A 16,827-nucleotide genomic window follows, 5' to 3' on the forward strand; every position below is an offset into this window, starting at 1 on the left:
AAATTCTAACTAAGGCCTCTACAATTTGAGGTTCAATGACTAGGAGGGAAACCCTCTCAACTGGACTCCTCCTACCCCTACCCCAGCACAAAAAAATTTCAAAGCCCTTAGTATATAACCTTTTATTTAAAGTGTGTGGGGTGATAGGTTAGGTGCAACAGGAATGGCAAATTGTTGATAGTTGTTGACAGCGGCTGATAGATAAATGAGAGTTCATTATGCTATGTCCTCTACTTTTGTGTATGTTTGAAAATTTTCATAGAGTAAATTTTAACAAAAGTTAAGTTAAAAAAAAGCCTCTCTTATGCTCAGAATTTTTGATTGGCTTCCCACTTAGAGTTAAATCCAAAGTTCATACTGTTAGCGATTCATATAAATCAGTTTAGTGCCACACAATCAGCCATTATTTTAAAAATGAAATAAGAGAATGAAATAGAACAAAAAAGAAGGAAAAAACTCTAGAGTTCATTACATGTAACAAGAAAAAGTATTGTTTCAATGAACTTTTGTTTCTGTTCTGTGCACACTGGTTACAGTATAAAACGTGTGTATGAGTATTTTTTCTGTGGATCATGGTCAAAACAGTTTGAAAATCATTGCTCTAGGGATCTGGTCTCCAACCTCTCTCCCTTATCCTCCACCACTACTTTACCCTCAACGCCACTCTCTCAAACCATTCCAACCTCCTGGCTATTCATCAACCTACCAAGCTCTATCCCAAGATATCTACAGAGCTCTCATTTCCTTGTCTTTTTCAAATCTCTGTTTGAATGTCATCTTTAACACCAGTGTCTTTCCTCAACACCCTATATAAAATTAGGTAGCTCTATAATGTCATTCACTATCTCCCTTATTCAGCTTTATAATTTCTTAATGATACTTGACATATACTTATGTGTTTATTTGTTTACTGTCTCCCTATCTCCATTCTAAATGTAAGCTCCTCTGTTTTGACCAATATTGTGTATGAAGTAAACACTATTTGTATTACCCTGTGCATTCTTTATTAGGTTAACTCCTAGATACTTTTTGTTGAGCTCGTGACTGGTATCGTAAAATTTTTGCACTTCCACCAGGTGAGGACACAGCAAGAAGTCAGCAGTCTGCAACCCAGAAGAGCATTGTCACCAGAACCTGACCATGCTGGCACCCTGATCATGAACTTCCAGTCCCCAAGACTGTGAGAAATAAATTTCTATTGTTCCTAAGCAACCTAATCTGTTGCATTTTGTTAGAGCAGTCTAAACAAACTAAGACATGTTTATTTTTATTCTTAGAGTTTAAGAATTAGGCATTATATCAATCATTTAAAAATGATATTTGTATTTATGAACTTGAAATATAATTATGGTACTAATATTATTAAGTAAATATATTTTAATATAACTACACAAAAATTATTACTTAAATTTTAAAGCCCTTGGTAGCAGTAGCTCTGTAGTATTTTGCCAAAAGAAAGTATTATATTTCATTGTAGATTTTTTTTTGTATTCTATATATCACCTTTGCATACCCAACCCAGAAGAAAACAATCAGTAAGCAACTAGCATAACATGTGATTGAGTTTTAATTTTCACTGGTAGCTTAGAGCAGAAAATTATTTTATTATATACAGCATTTAGAATCTTGAGTAGGACCATCTTTAACATCTTGAGCTCTATATTACAGAAGAATCTATCTGGAAGCAGTATAGTGAAGCACAATATCTGATGGCTTACTTTTCTTATTTGCTGGATAGGGAAAGAAGAAAGAAACTAATATTTAGTGGATGCCTTCCAAGTGCTTTGTGTACCAAACTGGTTGCTTCATATACATTGTCTTATTTACTCAAAGAAGAATATTACTATTTTAAAGATAGGCATTATTACTCCTTTTTAAAGACAAAAAAAAATGGAGGCTCAGGTAGTTACAGTAAATTGTCCAAAATCATACCAAAGGAAAAATGACTTTCAAACAAAGAGCCAAGTCCCATTTAATTCACAAATCCCATGATATGTTCACTATATTCTGCCTAATTAAGAAAGGATTATCATTTGTTTGATTGAAATGTAATTATACATACTCTTAATTTATCAAACCACTTAGTCTGGTTGAGCTACAGCTCATATAAAGAGCCCTCCAGGAGCTGCCTCACTCCTGGAGACTATTTTTTTGTAATGAGAGGCTATTGAGAGTGATTAAGAGCAAGGTTATAGAATCTGAAAGACTGCATTTGAATCTTGGTTCTACCATTAATTAATCTTTTTATGTCTTGGTTTTCTTATCTGTAAAATAGCCATAACAATAGTACCTAACTTAGGAGTTTGTTATTAGGAATGAATGAGATCATCTAAAGCTCTTAGAAAAATTCTTGGCATAAAGTAAATGTTCAATAAATATTAGCTAATTAACTTGCATAGGAAATTTTATTTGCTAACAGTAGAGGGAAGGAAACAGCTTTGGAGAGAGAAGAGCCCGAATAAAATATAATGGGAGAGAAAAGTCCCTGAGATTTAGTGATTATGTGGTGAAGGCTAGCAGTTAGAAAAGATGTTTTGTTGAGAGACTTTACATAAAATCAGCAGGAGAACCCCTCTACATCCAGCTGACAGAGGCAAGGATAAAGTCATCCTTTTCACCTCTACATGAACCTAGAATCTTCTAATACTATGAAGACTGGCAGCACGAGGGTACCAAAAGGTAGAAAAGTCGATGGCTTTCTTTAGTAGTGGCAATGGTGAGTCTCCTTCAACATTTGAGCAGGCCGTAAATGTTGTCGAGGGGAGTCAGAGCAAGAACAGAAGAACAAGGTAGACCCCAAAGTCTGGTTGATGCCAGTGTAGCTTCAAGAGCCTCATTTCACAATCCCAAAAATGCTTGTGGTGACCTTGAAAGGAGAAATGCGTGAACAGAAGGCAAGAGCAGGAATTTTGTACTATCAATTATAATATAAAATGGTAGTATATCTTTAGACTGGGAAGATCTAAAACTATTTAATAAATTTTAATATTCATATTATATGCATGCATATATTTATATAGATAGATATCTTTGGATCATGATCTCTTTATTCCTCCTATTCACTAATTAGTTCCACTCCCCAAAATAAATGGAATGTATAACGTGTTAGGAAAATGAAGTTTGTCAAGCAAAGAATTATCTAAATGATAGGAACACTGACTTCCACAAATTATTTCTATGTTGTTAGAAATAAAAAGAAAAAATAAAGTAAAACAATTTTTTTAGTATGTTATACATATCACACATGCAACAGAATATATAATGTGAGAGTAACCTCAGAAACATGGCAGAGTGAGAGATGTCCCTGGATCTCTCTCCTTGAAACAATAATAAGCTGAACATCTAAAACTCAACAAAAACAACCACACTGCACACCAGCAAATCTGAGCGTGGGATCTGCGCATAAGAGCTACCATAGGTCAGAACCCAGGGTTTGGGTGGTGGACTGGAAGAAACAAAGAAGCTGCATCTCACAGCCTCATAGCTCCCTATAGGAGGAGGGGGAGGGGAAAAGGTGTGGCGACTTACCTGAACAGCCCTGCCTGGGAGTACTGTGAGCTCCACATGGCCAGAGGTAGTGCCCAGTCTTTAGGACAGAAGGCAGAGAAATAAACATGGCAGAAAAGTAGAGATGTCAGAGAAACAACAGTTAATTTTTACCAACCAGGGTTGCAAAACCAAGGTGGAGCCGCAGCCCTCATTCCCCAACCCAGAGGGCTCCTCCCCCCATACTCTCCAAGACAGAACACCGTGGAGTCCCAGGGGAATCTGAGCAAACGTTACCAAAACTGTCGCTAAAACTGACAGGAACTGACTGAGGATAGCAACCGTGATTAAACATCTAGAATTTTTTAAAAAGACATTATTAAGACTTTATATAAAGCAGAGATCCAAGAGGCTTAGATGCCACCTACTGGAAAGCAAAAGAAATATACCTTCTTTACAACAGGCTAGGGACCTCTCATAGAGGGGTTCTCCTGCTGATTTTATGTAAAGTCTCTCAACAAAACATCTTTTCTAACTGCTAGCCTTTACCATGTAATCACTAAATCTCAGGGACTATTCTATCCCATTATATAATAAATCTTCTTTCTGGAAAAAATATCAGGATACACTTCCATTTAATGCCCCAGCAAAGAAATAGTCCATTAAACACCATGAACAACCAAGGTGACAAGCCATCTCAGAAAGAAAGATAAAAATCTCCAGAAAATAAGCTTACAGACATAGAAATATGCAATTTAAATGACAAACAATTCAGGACGATACTTCTGAAAAAACTCAGTGAATTCCGAAAAGAGCCATTTCAACAATTTCAGGAATAGAAAAAACAACTAGATGAGCAAAGTGAAAAGATTGAAACCCTCAAAAAGAATCAAATAGAACTTCTAGAGATGAAGAACGCACTGCAAGAGTTGAAAAATAAATAGCAAGCCTGGGAAATAGAGTTGACCAAATGGAGGAAAGAAGTTGACCAAATAGAGTTGACCAAATGGAGGAAAGAATCAGATATCGATGACAGAAATCTAGAAATAAATCAGAAGGAAGAAGAGAGAAACAAAAGAGTGAAAAATAATGAAAGAGAAATGCAAGAACTAGCTGATACCATAAGGAGAAGAAACATAAGAATAATTACAGAAGGTGAGTTAAAGGAGCAGGGACTAGAAAACAATTTCAGACAAATAGTTAACGAGAATTTCCCAAAACTAAGAAATGAACTGGAGCTTGGAACTCAAGAAGTCAACAGAACACCCAATTATCTCAACCCAAAAAGGCCTTCACCAAGACACACTGTAGAAAAATTATCAAAAATCAACAACAAAGATTTCTCAGAGAAACCAGGGAGAAGAAGACAGTAACCTATAAAGGAAAACCCATCCTCGGACATCACAGCACAGAGCTCACAAGCCAGAAAGGAGTAGAATCAAATATTCAAACTATTAAATGAAAGGAAAGACCAGCCAAGAATAATGTATCCAGCTAATCTCTCCTTTAGATATGAAGGAGAAATTGAGACATTTCCAAACATACAAAAATTGAGGGAATTCTCCACTACAAGGCCTGCATTACAGGAAATACTGAAAGAAGTCAGCTCACCTAAAATAAAATGACAAAAAAATAATAATAATAATTAGGAGTAAGGTGACTAGCAGGCTGATAAAGCAGAGGAGTGCAACCTTTACTAGGAACAGGGCATTATAAGCTTACACATTAAGAAGAGCTTTGCTATAGCAAGAGAATAATGAACATTCAGCATACATAGGGACAAATTAAGATAACAATGACTGAAAAGGGGAGGATTCAAAGATCTAAATTCAAAAAGGGGAATGAAGAAAAGGCATGTGCAAAAAAAAGGACGACTGTATATATACAACTATCCTTTACATATGCGTAATGGTAATCATACACCAAATATTCAGAACTGAAGTGTATGACATAAAACAAGAAGGACCAGAGGGAAAACCCACAAAATCCAACCAAAATAAAGAAAACAGAAACACAAGGACAAGGAAGCAATGAAAACAACTAGCCACCAAAAAGCAAAAGATAAAACAGCTATAAGAAAACCTCATATTTCAATAATCACCCTAAATGTAAATGGACTGAAGTCACCAATAAAAAGGCACAGAGTTGCAGATTGGATCAGAAAACAAAACCCAACCATATGCTGCCTCCAGGAGACACATCTCAGCTCCAGAGACAAATATGGACTCACAGTAAAAGAAAGGAAAATAATATTTCAAGCAAATGGCATTCAGAGAAAAGCGAGAATAGCAGTACTAATATCGAGCGAAATAGGTTTCAAAATAAGAAATGTAAAGAAAGATACAGAGAAACACTTCATGATGATAAAGGTAAATATGCACCAAGAAGACATAACTTATTAATATCTATGCTCCCAATCAGGGAGCCCCGAAATATGTAAAGCAATTACTAACAGAACTAAAGGAAGAAAGACCAAAACACTATCATAGGAGGGAATCTAAATACTCCACTGTCGGATACAGACAGACCATCCAAACAGAAAATCAATAATGAAATAACATCCTTAAATGACACATTAGACCAACTGGACATAATTGACATTTATAGAGCCTTCTATCCCAAAACAGCTGATCATACATTCTTCTCTAGTGCACATGGAACATTCTCAAGAATTGAACACATACTGGGATACAGAGATAGCCTCAGCAAAATATAAGAGGGTTGAAATCATACCAACCATATTCTCTGATCATAATGCTTTAAAACTAGAGATCAGCGGCAAAAAAGAAAACAGGAAGAACCACAAACGCATGGAGATTAAACAACATAATACTGAAGAACAACTGGGTCAGAAAAGAAATAAAAAGTTTGATCAAGAGATACATAGAAACAAATGATAATGATAGTACAACATATCAAAACTTTTGGGACATGACAAAAGCGGTCATAAGAGGAAAGTTCTTATCATTACAGGCCTACCTCAAAAAACAGGAATGAGCCCAAATAAACAACTTAATGCTTCATCTTAAAAAAACTAGAAAAGGAAGGACAAATGAAGCCTAAAGTCAGCAGAAGAAAAGAAATTATCAAAATTAAAGCAGAAATAAATGAAATTGAAAACAAAAATAAATAGAAAAAATAAATGCAACAAAGAGCTGGTTCTTTGAGAAGGTTAATAAAATTGACAAAACCCTGGCTAGACTCACTAAGAAAAAACAGAAAGGACACAAATAAACAAAATCAAGGATGAAAGAGGAGAAATGATGACAGACACTGAAGAAATACAAAAGATAATATAAGAATACTGTGAAAAAGTATATAACACCAAATTTAATAACCTAGTAGAAATGGACCAGTACTTAGAAAAATACAACCTTCCTAGACTGAATCAAGAGGAAATGGAAAATCTAAATAGATAGATCAGCAGTATGGAAATGAAAACAATCATCAAAAACCTACCAAAAAGGAAAAGTCCAGGGTCAGATGGCTTCACCAGTGAATTCTACCAAACATTCAAAGAAGATTTAATATCTATTCTCCTCAAATTCTTCCAGAAAATTAAAGAGGATGCAACATGTCCCAACACATTTTATGAGGCCAATATCACTGTGATAACAAAATCTGGTAATGGTAACACAAAAAAAGAAAACAGTAGACCAATATCTCTCAAAAACACAGATGTAGATATTCCAAATAAGACACTATTGAACCAAATACAACATATTAAAAACATTACACACCACGATCAAGTGGGCTTCATCCCAGAGGCACAGGATGGTTCAACATACGCAAATCGATTAATGTGAGATACCACATAAACAAATTAAAAAATAAGAATCATATAATCATATCCATAGATGCAGAAAAAGCCTTCGACAAAATACAGCATCCATTTATGATCAAAACACTTAACAAAACTAGCACAGAAGGAAAGTACCTTAACATAACAAAAGCCATTTATGACAAACCCTCAGCCAACATTATACTTAATGGTGAAAAACTAAAAACCTTCCCTCTAAGATCAGGAACAAGGCAAGGCTGTCTACTATCACTACTCTTATTCAATATAATATTGGAGGTCTTAGCGAGTGTAATCATGCAAGAAAAAGATATAAAAGGCATCCAAATAGGAAATGAAGAAGTGAAACTGTCACTATTTGTGGATGACGTGATTCTCTATATAGAAAACCCTAAAGACTCCACAGAAACACTACTAGAAACAATAAACAAATACAGTAAAGTTTCTGCATACAAAATCAACAGTCAAAAATCCACAGCATTCCTATACTCTAATAATGAAGTGTCAGAACAAGAAGTGGAAAAAATAATTCCTTTTGCAATTGCAAATAAAAAATAAAATTCCTAGGAATAAATTTAATGAAACATGTGAAGGACTTATATGATGAAAACTACAAGACACAGTTTAAAAAAAATCGAAGAAGATACAAAGAAATGGAAAGATATTCCATGTTCTTGGATTGGAAGAATCAACATAGTTAGAAAGAACATATTACCTAAAGCATTATACAGATTAAATGCAATCCCCATCAAAATCTGATCGGCATTTTTCAAAGAAATGAAACAAAAAATCATCAGATTTGTATGGAAGCACAAAAGTCCCCAAATCGCCAAAGCCATCCTGAGAAAAAAGAACGAGGCTGGAGGCATCACTCTGCCTGACTTCAAATTATATTACAAAGCAACAGTAATCAAAACAGCATGGTATTGGCAGAAAAACAGACACACAGATCAGTGGAACAGAATCAAGAGTCCAGAAGTAAACCCATATTTACATGGGCAAATATATTTCGATAAAAAAGCCAAAAAGATATAGTGTAGAAAGGAAAGCCTCTTCCATAAATGGTGTGGGAAAACTGGAAAGCCACCTGCAAAAGAATGAAACTAGACTGTTGTCTATCACCACACCAAAATTAACTCAAGATGGATTAAGGACCTGAAAGTAAGACCTGACACAAAATGCATAGAAGAAAACATAGGAACTAAACTCAAGGACCTTGGACTTAAACAGGATTTTATGAATTTGACCTCACAGGCGAGGGAAGTAAAAGCAAAAATAAATGAATGAGACTACATCAAATTAAAAAGCTTCTGCTCAGCAAAAGAAATGGTCAACAAGGTAAAGAGACAACCATCAAATGGGAAACTATATTTGTAAGAACGCCTCCAAGAAGGGCCTAATTTCCAAAATATATAAAGAACTCATTTGACTCAATAACAACAACAAAAAAATAAACCAATCAAAAAATTGGCTGATGACCTGAACAGACACTTCTCCCTAGAGGACATACAAATGGCCAAAAAATATTTGAAAAGATGTTCAACATTTCTAGCTATTAGGGAAATGCTAATCAAAACCACAATGAAATACCATCTCACACCTGTTAGAATAGCTATAATCAACAGGACAAGTAATAACAAATGTTGGAGAAGATGCGGAGAAAAAGGAACCCTCATACACTGCTGGTAGGACTGCAAATTGGTACAGCCGCTATGGAAAACAGTATGGAGGTTCCTCAAAAAACTAAGAATTGATCTACCATATGATCCAGCAATCCCTCTAGTGGGTATTTACCCTAAAGACTTGAAAACTCATATCCGAAAAGATATTTGCACACCGATGTTCATAGCAGCATTATTCACAGTGGCCAGGACATGGAAGCAACCAAAGTGTCCTACAATAGATGATTGACTGAAGAAGCTTTAGTACACATATACAATGGAATATTACTCAGCCATAAGAAGAGATGAAATTCTGCCATTTGTGACAACATGGATGGACCTTGAAATAATCATACTAAGTGAAATAAGCCAGACAGAAAAAGTTGAAATTCACATGATATCACTTATATGTGAGATATAAACCTAAAAGCAACAAATGAACAGGACATACAAACAGAAATTCATAGACATGGACAATGGACTAGTGGTTACAGAGTGTAGGGGGGAAGGGATGGGGATAGGTAGACAGGGGAAAATTTTTAAATCAGTTCTTCAATAAAATAAATAAATAAATAATTTTAAAATATATAAAAGCTTTCATGTGGGGCAGTAAAAAAAAAATACATAATATTTAATAATAAAACCAACACCCATGTACCCACCACTACCCAGCTTAAGACATATTTTGAATGGTATATTACTTTGTTAGTTGGTGTAGAGGAATATTATTGAAATCAGTAAATGGACCTAGTTAAACTTTGTTTTTTATAGTTTTAATGATTTGTTGATTCTTTAAGCTTTTCTATGTAGATAATCATATCATACTATATTGTCAGCAAAGAATTAAATATATGAGTTCATTTAATCTGAGCTCATTCAATCCTCACATATATATAGTTTATTCAATTTTCATAACCACCCTATGAAGTAGGTATTAATTATTGTACTCTCTCTATAAATAGGTGAACTGAGGTATAGAGAGGGGTTAAGTAACATGCTTGAGGTCATGCAGCAAACAGTAGAGCCAAGATTTTGACTTTCAAACCAGGTCTTCTGACTCTAGGGGCTATGTTCTTAACCACTACTTTATACTGCCTCTCAAGTAATTGCCATTCAAGTTTTATCTCTTCCAGCATGCTAAACCCATCTGTCTCTGTCTCTGTCCCTGTCTCTCTGTCTCTCTCTCTGTCTCTCTCTGTCTCTCTCTCTCTCGCTTCCCTCCCTTCTTTCTTTAACTCTCCCCTCCCTCTCTTCCTCTCTCTCACCTTATTTTATTTGACAGACCCTCCTCTACTATACTGAACATCAGCAGTGGTAACATTCTTGTCTCATTCTCAGTTTTAAAGAGAATATTCCTAAACTCTTCTGTAAAATTCACATTTGCACTAGGTTTTTGCCATATAGATTTTATCAAGTTAAGAAAGTTATCTGAACTTTTTTCACATGATTATTAATAGATATTGACCTTTATTAGATTATTTTTCTGTTCCTGTTGAATTAATCATTTTATTTTTCTCTTTTAGAATCGATTAATATAGCAAATTTCGTAGCTAGATTTTCTGATGTCAAACTCTACTCGATCATGATATCAGTTAAATTTAGTTGACTAATATTTTATTTAGGATTTTTGTACCTATGTCCATAATAAAATTGGTCTACAATTTTCATTTTCTTATTCCATGAAATGTCTTTATCCATTTTAAAACCAAGATCATGCTAAATTACTGAAACAAAATTTGCAGCTTTTTATTTTTATTTTTCTGATTTTATCTAAGATAGAGAAGATTTGTTCCTTGAAAGTTTGGTAGAATTTGGAGTGTGGTCTATTATCTCAATTTCCTTTATGGTAATTGATCTAGTGAAGTTTTCAATTTCATTTTATACCATTTTTTCCTCATTTTTTATTTTTCTAAATTTGTCTCCTTTATGTTTTCAAATATATTACTGTTTAATAATCTCCATTGTACCCCTATTTTTTCTGCGTATGCAATCTGTATTTTGTATATCTTCATCTGTTCTCTTTTTAAAGTTCATTATTTTCACTTGAGGGTTGTTTATCTTATTAACCTATTAATTGAACCAGCTTTTGGTTTTGATAATCTTCTCTATTGCTTTTTGTGTACACTACTTCATTGATTTTTTTAAATTTTTTATTTCAATTAGAGTTGACATTCAATATTATTTTATATTAGTTTCAAGTGTACAGCATAATGGTTAGGCATTTATATAACTTACAAAGTGATCACCCCAATTAGTCTACTACCCACTTGGCACTCTACATAGTTATTTCAATATTATTGACTATATTATTGACTATGCTGTACCAGACATCCCCATGACTGTTTTATAACTACCAATTTCTACTTTTTATTCCCTTCACTTTTTTCACTCAGCCCTCCAAACCTCCTCCCATCTGGCAATCGCAAGTTCGTTCTCTCTATATGTGTCTGTTTTCATTTTGTTTGTTCATTTATTTTGCTCTTTAGATTCTACATATAAGTGAAATCGAATGGTATTTGTGTTTCTCTAATTTATTTCACTTTGCATAATACCCTCTAGATCCAGCCATGTCATTGCAAATGGTAAGATTTCATTTTTTATGGCTGAGTAATATTTCATTGTATATACATACCACTCCTTCTTTATCCAGTTGTCTGTTGATGGGCACTTAGGTTACTTCCATATTTTGGCTATTGTAAAAAATGTTGCAGTGAGCATAGGGATGCATATAGCTTTTGGAATTAGTGTCTAGGTTTTCTTCAGGTAAATACCCAGAAGTACAATTGCTGACTCATAAGGTAGTTCTGGTTTTAATTTTCTGAGGAACCTCCAAACTGTTTTCCATAGTGGCTCTACCAATTTTCAATTCCACCAACAGTGCACAAGGGTTCTGTTTTCTTCATATCTTCACCAACACTTCTTTCATTTATTTATTTATTTTTTGACTTATTGATCGTAGCCATTCTGACAGATGTGAGGTGATATTTCATTGTGGTTCTAATTTGCATCTCTCTGATGATTAGTGATGTTGAGCATCTTTTCATATGTCTATTGGCCATTTATATGTCCTCTTTGGAGAAATGCCTATCAGGTCCTCTGCCCATTTTTTAAATTGGATTGTTTCTTTTTTTGGTGTTGAGTTGTATGTGTTCTTTATAAATTTTGGATATTAACCCCTTATATGGACAATAGGCAAATGTCTCCCCCCATTTAGTAGGTTGTCTTTTCATTTTGCTGATGGTTTATTTTGTTGTGCAAAAGTTTTTAGTTTGATGTAGTCCCATTTGTTTATTTTTTTGTTTGTTTCTCTTGCCCAAGAAGACATATCAGAAAAAAATATTACTAAGAGCAATGTCAGAGAGTTTACTGCTTATGTTTTTTTCTAGAAGTTTTATGGTTTTGAATCTTACATTAAGTCTTTAATCCATTTTGAATTTATTCTTGTATATGGTGTAAGAAGGTGGTCCAGTTTCATTATTTTGCATGTATCTGTCCAGTTTTCCCAACACCATTTATCGAAGAGACTATCTTTGCCCCCATTTTACATTCTCGACCCTTCTGTCATAGATTAAATGACCATATAGGCATGGATTTATATCTGGGCTATTATATTGCATTGATCTATATGTCTATTTTTATGGCAGTACCATGCCATTTTGATTACTATAACCTTGTAGTATAGTTTGATATCAGATAGTGTGATACCTCCAACTTTGTTCTTTTTCAAGATTGCCATGGATATCAGGGTCTTTTAAGGCTCCATATAAATTTTTGGATGATTTGTTCTAGTTCTCTGAAAAAAATGCCACTGTTATTTTGATAGGGATTACATTGAATCTGTATATTGCTTTGGGTGATATGGACATTTTAACATTGTTAATTCTTCCTATCCATGAGCACAGTATATACGTCCATTTATTTGTATCTTCTTCAATTTCTTTCTTCAATGACATAATTGTCCGAGTACAGATCTTTTACCTCCTTGGTTATATTTATTTTCAGGTATTTTATTGGTTTTGCTGAAATCGTAAATGAAATTATTTTCTTAATTTCTCTTTCTGATAGTTTATTATTAGTATATAAAAATGCAACCAATATTATTAACCAATAATATTAATTCTGAATATTAATTTTGTATCTTGCTACTTGACTGAATTCATTTATCAGTTCTAACAGTTTTTTGGTGGAACTTTTAGGGTTCTCCATATATAGTATCATGTCGTCTGCAGATAATGAGAGTGTCACTTCTTCCTTTCCAATTTCGATGACTTTTATTTCTTTTTCATGTCTGATTGCTGTGGCTAGGACTTCCAATACTATGTTGAATAATAGTGGTGAAAGTAAACAACATTTTCTCATTCTTGATCTTAAGGCAAATGCTTTTAGCTTTTCTCTGTTGAGTATGATGTTAGCTGTGGGTTTGTCATATATGACCTTTAATTGTATTGAGTTATGTTCCCTCTATTTCCACTGTGCTGAGATTTTTTATCATAAAATAATACTGGATTTTGTCAAATACTTTTTCTGAATCTATTGATATGATTATATGATTTTTATCTTTTAATTTGTTAATGTGGTGTATCCTATTAATAGATTCGTGAATATTGAACTGACCTTGCATCCCAGAAATAAATCCTACTTGATCATGGTATATGATCCTTTCACTGTATCGCTGAATTCAGTTTGCTGATATTTTGTTGAGGATTTTGTGTATTTGTTCATCAGGGGTATCTGCCTATGACATTTTTTTGTAATGTCTTTGTCTGGTTTTGGAATCGGGGTAATGGTGGCCTCAAAAAAAAGGCTTGGGCCTTCTCTCCTTTTGAATTTTTTGGAATAGTTTGAGAAGATTAAGTATTAATTCTTCTTTGAATGTTTGGTAAAATTCACCTATAAGGCCATCTGGTCCAGGACTTTTTTTGTTGGGAGTTTTTTGATTATGGATTTGAATTTGTTAGTAGTAATAGGTCAGTTCAGATTTTCTGTTTCTTCTTCACTCAGTCTTGGGAGAGTAAGTTTCATGGAATTTGTCCATTTTTTCCAGATCATCCAATTTGTTGGCATATAATTGCTTGTACTATTTTTTTTATATAATCCTTTGTATTTCTGTGGAGTTTGTAGTTACTTCTCCTCTTTCTGACTTTATTTATTTGGGTCCTCTCTCTTTTTTCCCTGATGAGTCTAGTTAAAGATTTATCAATTTGTATATCTTTTCAAAGAACCAGCTCTTGGTTTCATTGATATTTTTTATTGTTTTTATTAAACTCTATTTCATATATTTCTAACCTGGTCTTTATTATTTCCTCTTTCCACTCACTTTGGGCTTTGTTTGTTGTTCTTTTCCTACTTCCTTTAAGTGTAAGTTTAGATTGTTTATTTGAAATTTTTCTTGTTTCTTGAGGTAGGCCCATATTGCTATGAATTTCCCTCTTAGGACTGCCTTCACTGTATCCATAGATTTTGAGTCTTTGTGTTATCTTTTTTATTTGTCTCAACTTATCTTTTGATTTATTCCTTGATCTCATTGTTAACCCATTCATCGTTTAGTAGCATGTTACTTAGCTTCCATATGTTACTGTATTTTTCAGTTTTTTTCTTATAATCAATTTCTAGCTTCATACCATTGTGGTCAGAGGAGATACTTGATATGATTTTAATCTTCTTAAACTTATTGAGGATTGTTTTGTGGCCTAATGTGTGGTCTGTCTTGGAAAATATGCCATGAGCACCTGAAAAGAATGTATATCCTGCTGCTTTGGAGTAAAATGTTCTAAAAGTAACACTTAAATCCATCTGGTCTTGTGTGTCATATAAGGCCACAGTTTCCTTGTTGTTTTTCTATCTGAAATATCTGTCTATTGGTGTCAATTGGGTGTTAAAGTTTCCTACTAAGATTTGATTGCTGTCAGTCTTTCCCTTATGTCAGTCAATATTTGCTTTATATCTTAAGATGCACCTGTGTTGGGTGCATAAATGTTTACTAGGGTTATACCCTTTTGTTGGATTGATCCCTTTATCATTATGTAATATCCTTCTGTTTCTTACTATAGCCTTTGTTTTAAAGTCTATTTTGTCTAATATAAGTATTGCTATCCTAGCTTTTTTTTTTCATTCCATTGCATGAAATATCTTTTTCCGTCCCTTTACTTTCAATCTGTGTCTATCTTTGCTCTGAGGTGGGTCTTTTATAGACAGCATATTTATGAGCCTTGTTTTCTTGTCCATTCAGCTACCCTATCTTTTCATTGGAGTATTTAATCCATTTACATTTAAAATGATTATTGATAGGTACATAGTTATTACTATTTTATTATTCATATTTATGTTTTTCTCTCTTGTTCCTTTTTAAAAAGTTCTTTTAACATTTCTTGTAATATTGGTGAATTTTCTTAGCATTTTCCTGTCTGGGAAGCTCTTTATCTCACTTTCAATTTTAATTGATAGCCTTGCTAGATAGAGTAGTCTTGGTTATAGGTCCTTGTTTTTCATCACTTTAAATATTTCATGCCAATCTCTTTTGGCGTACAAGGTTTCTGCTGAGAAATCAGTTGACAGTCTTAAAAGCTCCCTTGTGAGTCACTAGCTGCCTTTCTTTTGTTTTTAGGATTCTTTGCCTTTAAACTTTGGCATTTTAATGATGATGTGTCTTGGTGTGGCCCTGTTCAGGTTCATCTTGTTTGGGACTCTCTGTACTTTCTGGGCTTGTATGTTAGGGAAGTTTTCAATCATTATTTCTTCAAATAGGGTTATCAATTACTTACTCTCTCTCTTCTCCTTCTGGTACCCCTATGATGAGAATGTTTTTAAGCTTGATGTTGTCCCAGGGGTCCCTAAATTTTTTTTTTTATTATTCTTTTTCTTTTTGCTGTTCTGATTGTTTTCCACTACTTTGTATTGCAAATTGCTGATTTGATCCTCTGCTTCATCTAATCTACTGTTTATTCCTTCTAGTGTATTCTTCATTGCAGTTATTGTGGTCTTTATTTCTGACTGCTTTTTTTTAATGGTTTCTATGTCCTTTTTTTTATGCTTACTATCTCTTTTTTGAGCTGTTGTGTGGAGTTGAAATTCTCATTGAGCTCATCTGCTCACTGAGCACCCTGAGTTCATTGAACACCCTTGCAATCAGCGTTTTGAATTCTGATTCTGGTAGATTGTTTATCTCTGTTTCATTTAGTCCTTTTTCTGGAGTTTTCTCCTGTCATTTCATTTTTCTTAGTGTTCTTACTTTGACTACCTCTCTGTGTTTGTTTCTGTGTATTAGGTAGATGTGCTATGTCTCCCAGGCTTGGCAGATGGCCTTATGTAGTAGGTGCCTTGTGTGGCCCAGTGGCGCAGTTTCCTTGATCACTTGTGTCAGGTGCTTCAGTAGTATCCCTTGTGTGGGTTGTGTGTGTTCTCCTACTGTAGGTAAGCCTTGATTGCAATTGGCACTTCAGTGGGTGGGACTGACTCTCAGGCAGACTGGCAGTGAGGATTAGCCACACCCACAGGGTATGAGCTATTGTGTGGAGTTGACCCATGGAGTGGGATTCACCTGAGTGGGCTTGTGTCCCTGTTGAGACCACCCTGAGACCACAGGTGTGCCATCTGTGGTGCTAATCACACTCTGTTGTGTTCTGATGCCAGCCTCTGAGTGTTTTGGTTTGGGGGCCTCTTAGGAGGGGCTCCTATGCAGCCAAAGTCAGCCACTACTTGTCACCCATCTGCAGTTACCTAGTAGGGACTACAGAGTGACCTGTGATTGGTCTGCCTGTGCTGGACCTGAAGGCGTGTGGGAGAGGCCATGCTACAAATTGAGGCCAAGTGCCACCAGTACTGGACCTGAGACAGCTTAGCTACAGGCTCAGGTCACTCCAAGGCCTGAGGCTGCCTGCCCAC

Source organism: Pteropus medius, unplaced genomic scaffold (assembly GCF_902729225.1).
Source record: "Pteropus medius unplaced genomic scaffold, Ma_sr-lr_union100, whole genome shotgun sequence".
NCBI classification, from domain to species: Eukaryota; Metazoa; Chordata; class Mammalia; order Chiroptera; family Pteropodidae; genus Pteropus; species Pteropus medius.